Source organism: Lampetra fluviatilis, chromosome 5 (genome assembly GCF_964198595.1).
Source record: "Lampetra fluviatilis chromosome 5, kcLamFluv1.1, whole genome shotgun sequence".
Taxonomy (NCBI): Eukaryota; Metazoa; Chordata; class Hyperoartia; order Petromyzontiformes; family Petromyzontidae; genus Lampetra; species Lampetra fluviatilis.
Window position 1 is genome coordinate 17,039,031 of NC_136279.1, and position 12,382 is coordinate 17,051,412.

The window sequence follows — 12,382 nt, forward strand, 5'->3', positions numbered from 1 at the left end:
CGCCGTCACTGGAGGGTCGTGAGGAGGAAGAGCCCCCCGTGTGGAGGTGAGGGATGCGAACTCTCTCCAACTCACCTCCTCCTCCTCACCCTCACCCCTCCTACTCACCCCTCTTACTCACTCACTCACCCCTCACTCACCCTCACCCCTCCTCCTCACCCTCACCCCTCTTACTCACCCCTCTCTCTCACTCACTCACCCCTCTCTCTTACTCACCCCTCACTCACCCTCACCCCTCTCTCTTACTCACCCCTCTCTCTCACTCACACACTCACTCACTCACCCTCACCCCTCTTACTCACCCCTCTCTCTCTCTCACTCACCCCTCTCTCTTACTCACTCACCCTCACCCCTCTCTCTTACTCACCCCTCTCTCTTACTCACACACTCACTCACCCTCACCCCTCTCTCTTACTCACCCCTCTCTCTTACTCACCCCTCTCTCTTACTCACACACTCACTCACCCTCACCCCTCTCTCTTACTCACTCACCCCTCTCTCTTACTCACTCACTCGCTCCTCACCCTCACCCCTCTCTCTTACTCACTCACCCCTCTCTCTTACTCACTCACTCGCTCCTCACCCTCACCCCTCTCTCTTACACACTCACCCCTCTCTCTTACTCACTCACTCGCTCCTCACCCTCACCCCTCTCTCTTACTCACTCACCCCTCTCTCTTACTCACTCACTCGCTCCTCACCCTCACCCCTCTCTCTTACTCACTCACCCCTCTCTCTTACTCACTCACCCCTCTCTCTTACTCACACACTCGCTCCTCACCCCTCTCTCACTCACTCGCTCACCCACTCACTCCTCACCTCCTCCTCCTCACCCACTCACCCCTCTCTCTTACTCACCCACTCACTCTTACTCACCCACTCACTTACTCACCCCACTCACTCCTCACTCACTCACTCACTCCTCTCTCACTCACTCACTACTCTCTCACTCACTCACCACTCACTCACTATTCACTTACTACTCACTCACCACTCACTCACTCACTATTCTCTCACTCACTCACTCCTCACTTTCTCACTCACTACTCTCTCCCTCACTACTCTCTCCCTCCTCACTCTCTCACTCACTCACTACTCACTCACTATTCTCTCACTCACCCACTCACTCACTACTCACTCTCTCCCTCCTCACTCTCTCACACACTCACTACTCACTCACTCACTACTCACTCACTCACTACTCACTCTCTCCCTCCTCACTCTCTCACTCACTCACTACTCACTCACTCACTACTCACTCACTCACTCACTACTCACTCTCTCCCTCCTCACTCTCTCACTCACTCACTACTCACTCACTCACTACTCACTCTCTCCCTCCTCACTCTCTCACTCACTCACTACTCACTCACTCACTACTCACTCTCTCCCTCACTCACTACTCACTCACTCACTACTCACTCACTACTCACTACTCACTCACTCCTCTCTCACTACTCACTCACTACTCACTCTCTCCCTCCTCACTCTCTCACTCACTCACTACTCACTCACTCACTATTCTCTCACTACTCACTACTCACTCACTCCTCACTTTCTCACTCATTACTCTCTCCCTCCACACTCTCTCACTCACTCATTCACCACTCACTCACTATTCACTCACTACTCACTCACCACTCACTCACTCACTATTCTCTCACTCACTCACTACTCACTCACTCCCTCCTCACTCACTCACTACTCACTCACTCACTACTCACTCTCTCACTCACTCACTACTCACTCACTCACTATTCTCTCACTCACTCACTCCTCACTTCTCACTCACTACTCACTCACTCACTACTCACTCACTCACTACTCACTCACTCCCTCCTCACTCTCTCACTCACTCACTACTCACTCACTCACTATCTCTCACTCACTCACTCCTCACTTTCTCACTCACTACTCACTCACTCACTACTCACTCACTCACTACTCACTCACTCCCTCCTCACTCTCTCACTCACTACTCACTACTCACTCACTCACTATTCTCTCACTCACTCACTCACTCCTCACTTTCTCACTCACTACTCACTCACTCACTACTCACTCACTACTCACTCTCTCACTCACTACTCTCTCCCTCCTCACTCTCTCACTCACTCACTACACACTCACTCACTCACTATTCCTCACTCACTCACTCACTCCTCACTTTCTCACTCATTACTCACTCACTCACTACTCACTCACTACTCACTCTCTCACTCACTACACTCTCCCTCCTCACTCTCTCACTCACTCACTACTCACTCACTCACTCACTATTCTCTCACTCACTCACTACTCACTCACTCACTACTCACTCTCTCCCTCCTCACTCTCTCACTCACTCACTACTCACTCACTCACTACTCACTCTCTCCCTCCTCACTCTCTCACTCCTCACTCTCTCACTCACTCACTACTCACTCACTCACTACTCACTCTCTCACTCACTCACTACTCACTCACTCACTACTCACTCTCTCCCTCCTCACTCTCTCACTCCTCACTCTCTCACTCACTCACTACTCACTCACTCACTCCTCACTCTCTCACTCACTCACTACTCACTCACTCACTACTCACTCACTCACTACTCACTCACTCACTACTCACTCTCTCCCTCCTCACTCTCTCCCTCCTCACTCTCTCACTCACTCACTACTCACTCTCTCCCTCCTCACTCTCTCCCTCCTCACTCTCTCACTCACTCACTACTCACTCACTCACTACTCACTCTCTCCCTCCTCACTCTCTCCCTCCTCACTCTCTCACTCACTCACTACTCACTCACTCACTACTCACTCTCTCCCTCCTCACTCTCTCACTCCTCACTCTCTCACTCACTCACTACTCACTCACTCACTACTCACTCACTCACTCCTCACTCACTCACTCACTCACTACTCACTCACTCACTACTCACTCACTCACTACTCACTCACTACTCACTACTCACTCACTCCTCTCTCACTACTCACTCACTACTCACTCTCTCCCTCCTCACTCTCTCACTCACTCACTACTCACTCACTCACTATTCTCTCACTACTCACTACTCACTCACTCCTCACTTTCTCACTCATTACTCTCTCCCTCCACACTCTCTCACTCACTCATTCACCACTCACTCACTATTCACTCACTACTCACTCACCACTCACTCACTCACTATTCTCTCACTCACTCACTACTCACTCACTACTCACTCACTCCTCACTTTCTCACTCACTACTCACTCACTCACTACTCACTCACTCACTACTCACTCACTCCCTCCTCACTCTCTCACTCACTCACTACTCACTCACTATTCTCTCACTCACTCACTCCTCACTTTCTCACTCATTACTCACTCACTCACTACTCACTCACTACTCACTCTCTCACTCACTACTCTCTCCCTCCTCACTCTCTCACTCACTCACTACTCACTCACTCACTCACTATTCTCTCACTCACTCACTACTCACTCACTCCTCACTTTCTCACTCATTACTCTCTCCCTCCACACTCTCTCACTCACTCATTCACCACTCACTCACTATTCACTCACTACTCACTCACCACTCACTCACTCACTATTCTCTCACTCACTCACTACTCACTCACTACTCACTCACTCCTCACTTTCTCACTCACTACTCACTCACTCACTACTCACTCACTCACTACTCACTCACTCCCTCCTCACTCTCTCACTCACTCACTACTCACTCACTCACTACTCACTCACTCCCTCCTCACTCTCTCACTCACTCACTACTCACTCACTCACTACTCACACACTCACTACTCACTCACTCACTACTCACTCTCTCCCTCCTCACTCTCTCCCTCCTCACTCTCTCACTCACTCACTACTCACTCACTCACTACTCACTCTCTCCCTCCTCACTCTCTCACTCACTCACTACTCACTCACTCACTACTCACTCACTCACTCCTCACTCACTCACTCACTCACTACTCACTCACTCACTACTCACTCACTCACTACTCACTCACTCACTACTCACTCACTACTCACTACTCACTCACTCCTCTCTCACTACTCACTCACTACTCACTCTCTCCCTCCTCACTCTCTCACTCACTCACTACTCACTCACTCACTCACTATTCTCTCACTACTCACTACTCACTCACTCCTCACTTTCTCACTCATTACTCTCTCCCTCCACACTCTCTCACTCACTCATTCACCACTCACTCACTATTCACTCACTACTCACTCACCACTCACTCACTCACTATTCTCTCACTCACTCACTACTCACTCACTCACTACTCACTCACTCACTCCTCACTCACTCACTCACTCACTCACTCACTCACTACTCACTCACTCACTACTCACTCACTACTCACTACTCACTCACTCCTCTCTCACTACTCACTCACTACTCACTCTCTCCCTCCTCACTCTCTCACTCACTCACTACTCACTCACTCACTATTCTCTCACTACTCACTACTCACTCACTCCTCACTTTCTCACTCATTACTCTCTCCCTCCACACTCTCTCACTCACTCATTCACCACTCACTCACTATTCACTCACTACTCACTCACCACTCACTCACTCACTATTCTCTCACTCACTCACTACTCACTCACTACTCACTCACTCCTCACTTTCTCACTCACTACTCACTCACTCACTACTCACTCACTCACTACTCACTCACTCCCTCCTCACTCTCTCACTCACTCACTACTCACTCACTATTCTCTCACTCACTCACTCCTCACTTTCTCACTCATTACTCACTCACTCACTACTCACTCACTACTCACTCTCTCACTCACTACTCTCTCCCTCCTCACTCTCTCACTCACTCACTACTCACTCACTCACTCACTATTCTCTCACTCACTCACTACTCACTCACTCCTCACTTTCTCACTCATTACTCTCTCCCTCCACACTCTCTCACTCACTCATTCACCACTCACTCACTATTCACTCACTACTCACTCACCACTCACTCACTCACTATTCTCTCACTCACTCACTACTCACTCACTACTCACTCACTCCTCACTTTCTCACTCACTACTCACTCACTCACTACTCACTCACTCACTACTCACTCACTCCCTCCTCACTCTCTCACTCACTCACTACTCACTCACTCACTACTCACTCACTCCCTCCTCACTCTCTCACTCACTCACTACTCACTCACTCACTACTCACACACTCACTACTCACTCACTCACTACTCACTCTCTCCCTCCTCACTCTCTCCCTCCTCACTCTCTCACTCACTCACTACTCACTCACTCACTACTCACTCTCTCCCTCCTCACTCTCTCACTCACTCACTACTCACTCACTCACTACTCACTCACTCACTCCTCACTCACTCACTCACTCACTACTCACTCACTCACTACTCACTCACTCACTACTCACTCACTCACTACTCACTCACTACTCACTACTCACTCACTCCTCTCTCACTACTCACTCACTACTCACTCTCTCCCTCCTCACTCTCTCACTCACTCACTACTCACTCACTCACTCACTATTCTCTCACTACTCACTACTCACTCACTCCTCACTTTCTCACTCATTACTCTCTCCCTCCACACTCTCTCACTCACTCATTCACCACTCACTCACTATTCACTCACTACTCACTCACCACTCACTCACTCACTATTCTCTCACTCACTCACTACTCACTCACTACTCACTCACTCCTCACTTTCTCACTCACTACTCACTCACTCACTACTCACTCACTCACTACTCACTCACTCCCTCCTCACTCTCTCACTCACTCACTACTCACTCACTCACTATTCTCTCACTCACTCACTCCTCACTTTCTCACTCATTACTCACTCACTCACTACTCACTCACTACTCACTCTCTCACTCACTACTCTCTCCCTCCTCACTCTCTCACTCACTCACTACTCACTCACTCACTCACTATTCTCTCACTCACTCACTACTCACTCACTCCTCACTTTCTCACTCATTACTCTCTCCCTCCACACTCTCTCACTCACTCATTCACCACTCACTCACTATTCACTCACTACTCACTCACCACTCACTCACTCACTATTCTCTCACTCACTCACTACTCACTCACTACTCACTCACTCCTCACTTTCTCACTCACTACTCACTCACTCACTACTCACTCACTCACTACTCACTCACTCCCTCCTCACTCTCTCACTCACTCACTACTCACTCACTCACTATTCTCTCACTCACTCACTCCTCACTTTCTCACTCATTACTCACTCACTCACTACTCACTCACTACTCACTCTCTCACTCACTACTCTCTCCCTCCTCACTCTCTCACTCACTCACTACTCACTCACTCACTCACTATTCTCTCACTCACTCACTACTCACTCACTCCTCACTTTCTCACTCATTACTCTCTCCCTCCACACTCTCTCACTCACTCATTCACCACTCACTCACTATTCACTCACTACTCACTCACCACTCACTCACTCACTATTCTCTCACTCACTCACTACTCACTCACTACTCACTCACTCCTCACTTTCTCACTCACTACTCACTCACTCACTACTCACTCACTCACTACTCACTCACTCCCTCCTCACTCTCTCACTCACTCACTACTCACTCACTCACTTTTCTCTCACTCACTCACTCCTCACTTTCTCACTCATTACTCACTCACTCACTACTCACTCACTACTCACTCTCTCACTCACTACTCTCTCCCTCCTCACTCTCTCACTCACTCACTACTCACTCACTCACTCACTATTCTCTCACTCACTCCTCACTCTCTCACTCTCTCACTACTCACTCACTACTCACTCTCTCCCTCCTCACTCTCTCACTCACTCACTACTCACTCACTCACTATTCTCTCACTACTCACTACTCACTCACTCCTCACTTTCTCACTCATTACTCTCTCCCTCCACACTCTCTCACTCACTCATTCACCACTCACTCATTCACCACTCACTCACTATTCACTCACCACTCACTCACTCACTATTCTCTCACTCACTCACTACTCACTCACTACTCACTCACTCCTCACTTTCTCACTCACTACTCACTCACTCACTACTCACTCACTCACTACTCACTCACTCCCTCCTCACTCTCTCACTCACTCACTATTCTCTCACTCACTCACTACTCACTCACTCCTCACTTTCTCACTCATTACTCTCTCCCTCCACACTCTCTCACTCACTCATTCACCACTCACTCACTACTCACTCACTCCTCACTTTCTCACTCATTACTCTCTCCCTCACTCACTCACCCCTCTCTCACTCACTCACCCCTCTCTCACTCACCCACTCACTCAATCACCCCTCTCTCTCACTGACTCCTCACCCCTCTCACTTCGACGAGATCTCTCCCCTCGCTCACCCCTCTATCACTCACCCACTACTCACTCTATCACTCACTCACTCACTCCTTTCTCAGTGTCACTCCCCCTCACCCTCCTCTCTCAATCCTCATTCACTCCTCTCCCTCACTCACTCCTCACTCACTACTCACCACCCTCTCACTCACTACTCTCACACTCACTCACACACTCTCTCCTCACTGAGTATCACTCCCCTCACCCTCCTCACTCACTCACTCCTCTCTCACTCACTCACTACTCTCTCACTCACCACTCACTCACTATTCACTCACTACTCACTCACCACTCACTCACTCACTATTCTCTCACTCACTCACTCACTACTCACTCACTACTCACTCACTACTCTCTCCCTCCTCACTCTCTCACTCACTCACTATTCTCTCACTCACTATTATCTCACTCACTCACTACTCTCTCACTCACTACTCTCTCACTCACTCACCACTCACTCACTACTCACTCACCACTCACTCACTCACTATTCTCTCACTCACTCACTACTCACTCACTACTCACTCACTCACTACTCACTCACTACTCTCTCCCTCCTCACTCTCTCACTCACTCACTACTCACTCACTCACTATTATCTCACTCACTCACTACTCACTCACTCACTCCTCACTTTCTCACTCATTACTCTCTCACTCACTCTCTCCCTCCACACTCTCTCACTCACTCATTCACCATTCACTCACTACTCACTCACTATTCTCTCACTCCTCACTTTCTCACTCATTACTCACTACTCACTCCCTCCCTCCTCACTCTCTCACTCACTCACTACTCTCTCCCTCCTCACTCTCTCACTCACTACTCTCCCTTCACTCCTCTTTGACTCACTCCTGCCCCCCACTCGTCTCACTCGCTCTCTCATTCACTCACTCACTCTTTCACTCACTCTCCTCCCTCGGTATCACTCCTGCCACTATCTCTGCTCTCACTGGGCGCCACGGTGGCTAGGAGATGTTAACTACCTCGCCTGGTATACATGAGGTCGTGGGTTCGATCCTGACCCTGACGCCTGCTGCTGTATATGTGGAGTTTGCGTCTCTCTCTCTCTCTCCCCGTGGTCGCGTGGATTTTTCTCCGGGTCCTCCGGTTTTTTCCCCTCCACATTTTAGAATCATCATCACCACGCGTTTAGGGTGTTTGGCTGCTAAACATTTCCACACGACGGTAAGCCATCTTCGTTGAGCCTATCATTTGTGATAGCGAGGTCGCTTCTTGATAAAGGGACCGTCCATAAAGACGTCACGCACCTGGGGTGGGGGTGGGGGGGTCAGACATTTGTGACGATGTGTGACGAGGGGGTTTGAGAAATGTCACGTCACATCAAAATGTGCAACTTTAAATAAATACTAGCTTTACTACCCGGCTTCGCCCGGGACTTGGATTCTCGACGCCCGGCCGTCTTTGTCTCCCCAGTGGCGATGTTCACACCACGGTTACTCGTTTGAATACTCGTTTGAGGCTGAGTCGACCTAGGGGAGGCCCAGGACCGGTTCAAATGATCGTCACAGGTGGTGGTAGTAAGTGGGAATCGAACTCGGGTCGTCGAGTTCATAGCGCAGCGCACTAACCACTACACTACCGCTCGCCCCACACACGCGCCCCCCGTCCATAGGTACACATACACGCGCTCACCACTCACCCTCAACACTCACCCTCACCACTCACCCTCAGCACTCTCCCTCACCACTCTCCCTCACCACTCTCCCTCACCACTCATCCTCACCAATCACACCCTCACCACTCACCACTCACCCTCAACACTCACCCTCACCACTCACCACTCACCCTCACCATTCACCCTCACCACTCTCCCTCACCACTCTCCCTCACCACTCATCCTCACCAATCACACCCTCACCAATCACCACTCACCCTCAACACTCACCCTCACCACTCACCACTCACCCTCACCATTCACCCTCACCACTCTCCCTCACCACTCATCCTCACCAATCACACCCTCACCAATCACCACTCACCACTCACCCTCAACACTCTCCCTCACCACTCTCCCTCACCACTCATCCTCACCAATCACACCCTCACCAATCACCACTCACCACTCACCCTCAACACTCACCCTCACCACTCACCACTCACCCTCACCATTCACCCTCACCACTCTCCCTCACCACTCTCCCTCACCACTCATCCTCACCAATCACACCCTCACCAATCACCACTCACCCTCACCACTCACCCTCACCATTCACCCTCACCACTCTCCCTCACCACTCTCCCTCACCACTCTCCCTCACCACTCATCCTCACCAATCACACCCTCACCAATCACCACTCACCACTCACCCTCAACACTCACCCTCACCACTCACCCTCACCATTCACCCTCACCACTCTCCCTCACCACTCTCCCTCACCACTCATCCTCACCAATCACACCCTCACCAATCACCACTCACCACTCACCCTCAACACTCACCCTCACCACTCACCACTCACCCTCACCATTCACCCTCACCACTCTCCCTCACCACTCTCCCTCACCACTCATCCTCACCAATGACACGCTCACCATTCACCACTCACCACTCACCCTCAACACTCACCCTCACCACTCACCCTCACCATTCACCCTCACCACTCTCCCTCACCACTCTCCCTCACCACTCATCCTCACCAATCACACCCTCACCAATCACCACTCACCCTCAACACTCACCCTCACCACTCACCCTCACCATTCACCCTCACCACTCTCCCTCACCACTCTCCCTCACCACTCATCCTCACCAATCACACCCTCACCAATCACCACTCACCACTCACCCTCAACACTCACCCTCACCACTCACCACTCACCCTCACCATTCACCCTCACCACTCTCCCTCACCACTCTCCCTCACCACTCATCCTCACCAATCACACCCTCACCAATCACCACTCACCACTCACCCTCAACACTCACCCTCACCACTCACCCTCACCATTCACCCTCACCACTCTCCCTCGCCACTCTCCCTCACCACTCATCCTCACCAATGACACGCTCACCATTCACCACTCACCACTCACCCTCAACACTCACCCTCACCACTCACCCTCACCATTCACCCTCACCACTCTCCCTCACCACTCTCCCTCACCACTCATCCTCACCAATCACACCCTCACCAATCACCACTCACCCTCACCACTCACCCTCACCATTCACCCTCACCACTCTCCCTCACCACTCTCCCTCACCACTCATCCTCACCAATCACACCCTCACCAATCACCACTCACCCTCAACACTCACCCTCACCACTCACCCTCACCATTCACCCTCACCACTCTCCCTCACCACTCTCCCTCACCACTCTCCCTCACCACTCATCCTCACCAATCACACCCTCACCAATCACCACTCACCCTCAACACTCACCCTCACCACTCACCCTCACCATTCACCCTCACCACTCTCCCTCACCACTCTCCCTCACCACTCATCCTCACCAATCACACCCTCACCAATCACCACTCACCACTCACCCTCAACACTCACCCTCACCACTCACCCTCACCACTCACCGTCACCACTCAACCTCCCCTCACCACTCACTAATCACCACTCACAATCGCCACTCACAACCGCCCTCACCATTATATTTTTGCCCCAGTCAACGCCGGATATTTCCCATTCGTAGCAGTTTATATCAACTCTATAACCAACTTATATTAAACAGGAAGCGCGATCGTAAAGTAATTTACAACCTTCGATTAGTCCTTTGTGCGATTCAAAGAATCGATTCCTGGCATGTTGGGGGTTTACATTTTGAATGATAGAGTTTCATTTTCATTGTTTTTAAATTTTTTCAGGAGTTTTTAATTACGTTTTTGCCCCGGTCAACGCCGGATATTTCCCGTTCGTAGCAGTTTATATCGACTTTAAGCAACTTATAGTAAACGGGTATCGTCCGAATCTAAAGGAATCTACAACCTTCGATTCCTTTGCGCGATTCAGAGAATCGATTCTTGGCGCGTCGGCTTTAAAAGTAATTACACGGTTGTTTTTTCATTGGTATGTAATGTTTGAAAGTTTTCATAAGATTTTAAATGTATTTTCCCCCGGGCAACGCTGGGTATATTGAGTTTATACGACAAATGCGTGCTCATATTTTTAACGGGAATTTAAAATTGGCATCCACCCGGCAGCGAATGCGTCGCTACCCGTTGCCAGGGGCAACCGCCGTCCAATGAAACTGCGTATGGTCCGGCGACACACAGACACACAGACAGACAGACAGATTTGCGATTTTATATATATAGATAGACAACACGTTCTTCTTAAGTAAATAGACTTTTTAATGAATGTTTTCTCCTACAACATTATAGCGCAGCGCCACATTAAATACGCACTACAATGACAATAGTTTAAAGCGATTTGAAGCATGTTTTATTTTCAAAACGGAAATATGGTTTTGGAGGAGGGGGGGGGGGGGGCAGAGCTTTGTGACGTCATATTTGAGGGGGGGGGGGCTGACTTTTTGTGACGTCGTGTGACGAGCGGGGGGGGGTAAAAAGTCGTCGAAAATCACGTGACGTCATTTATGGACGGCCCCTTAGTAGTTTGAGCGGTGAGACTCGGAGTTCAGACCGTCCTGGGCTGCCAGGCGGGTATGAGATGGGGGTCTGAACACGGCTGTGTAGCTGGGACTGCGAGCACGCTGAGCCTTACTCCGGCTCCTGCGGGCAGACGCTCTCACAACGTTGGGGACCAACTCCTCACAGAGACATTCAGAGACGTAGCAGGAGCCTCGAGAGAGAGAGAGAGAGCCAGAGACTCGGCGAGGCTTTACTTGGTGAATCGCGTCGCAGTGATACCCCGATTTACGTCGGGGAAGCGTCAGAGGTCGCAAACGGGTTTTGATTCCTTACCCGTACCCGTACCCGGCCGCACCAGGGTCGCAAAAGGGTACCCGTACCCGGCCGGGTACGGGTAGCCGTTCCCTACCC

At 50.6% G+C, this 12,382-nt stretch overlaps 1 protein-coding gene across 3 annotated transcripts in view; it reads left to right on the plus strand.

Moving 5' to 3' along the window:
- Nucleotides 1–12,382, plus strand: part of TRAF7 (TNF receptor associated factor 7) — a 42,681-nt gene continuing 30,299 nt past the window's right edge. For 2 of the 3 annotated variants that reach the window (XM_078857012.1, XM_078857014.1), the window contains exon 1: nucleotides 1–46. The gene's annotated coding sequence lies outside the window, so the exon portion shown is untranslated. The remainder of the gene's footprint in view (nucleotides 47–12,382) is intronic. The other variant, XM_078857013.1, reaches the window with a different exon arrangement.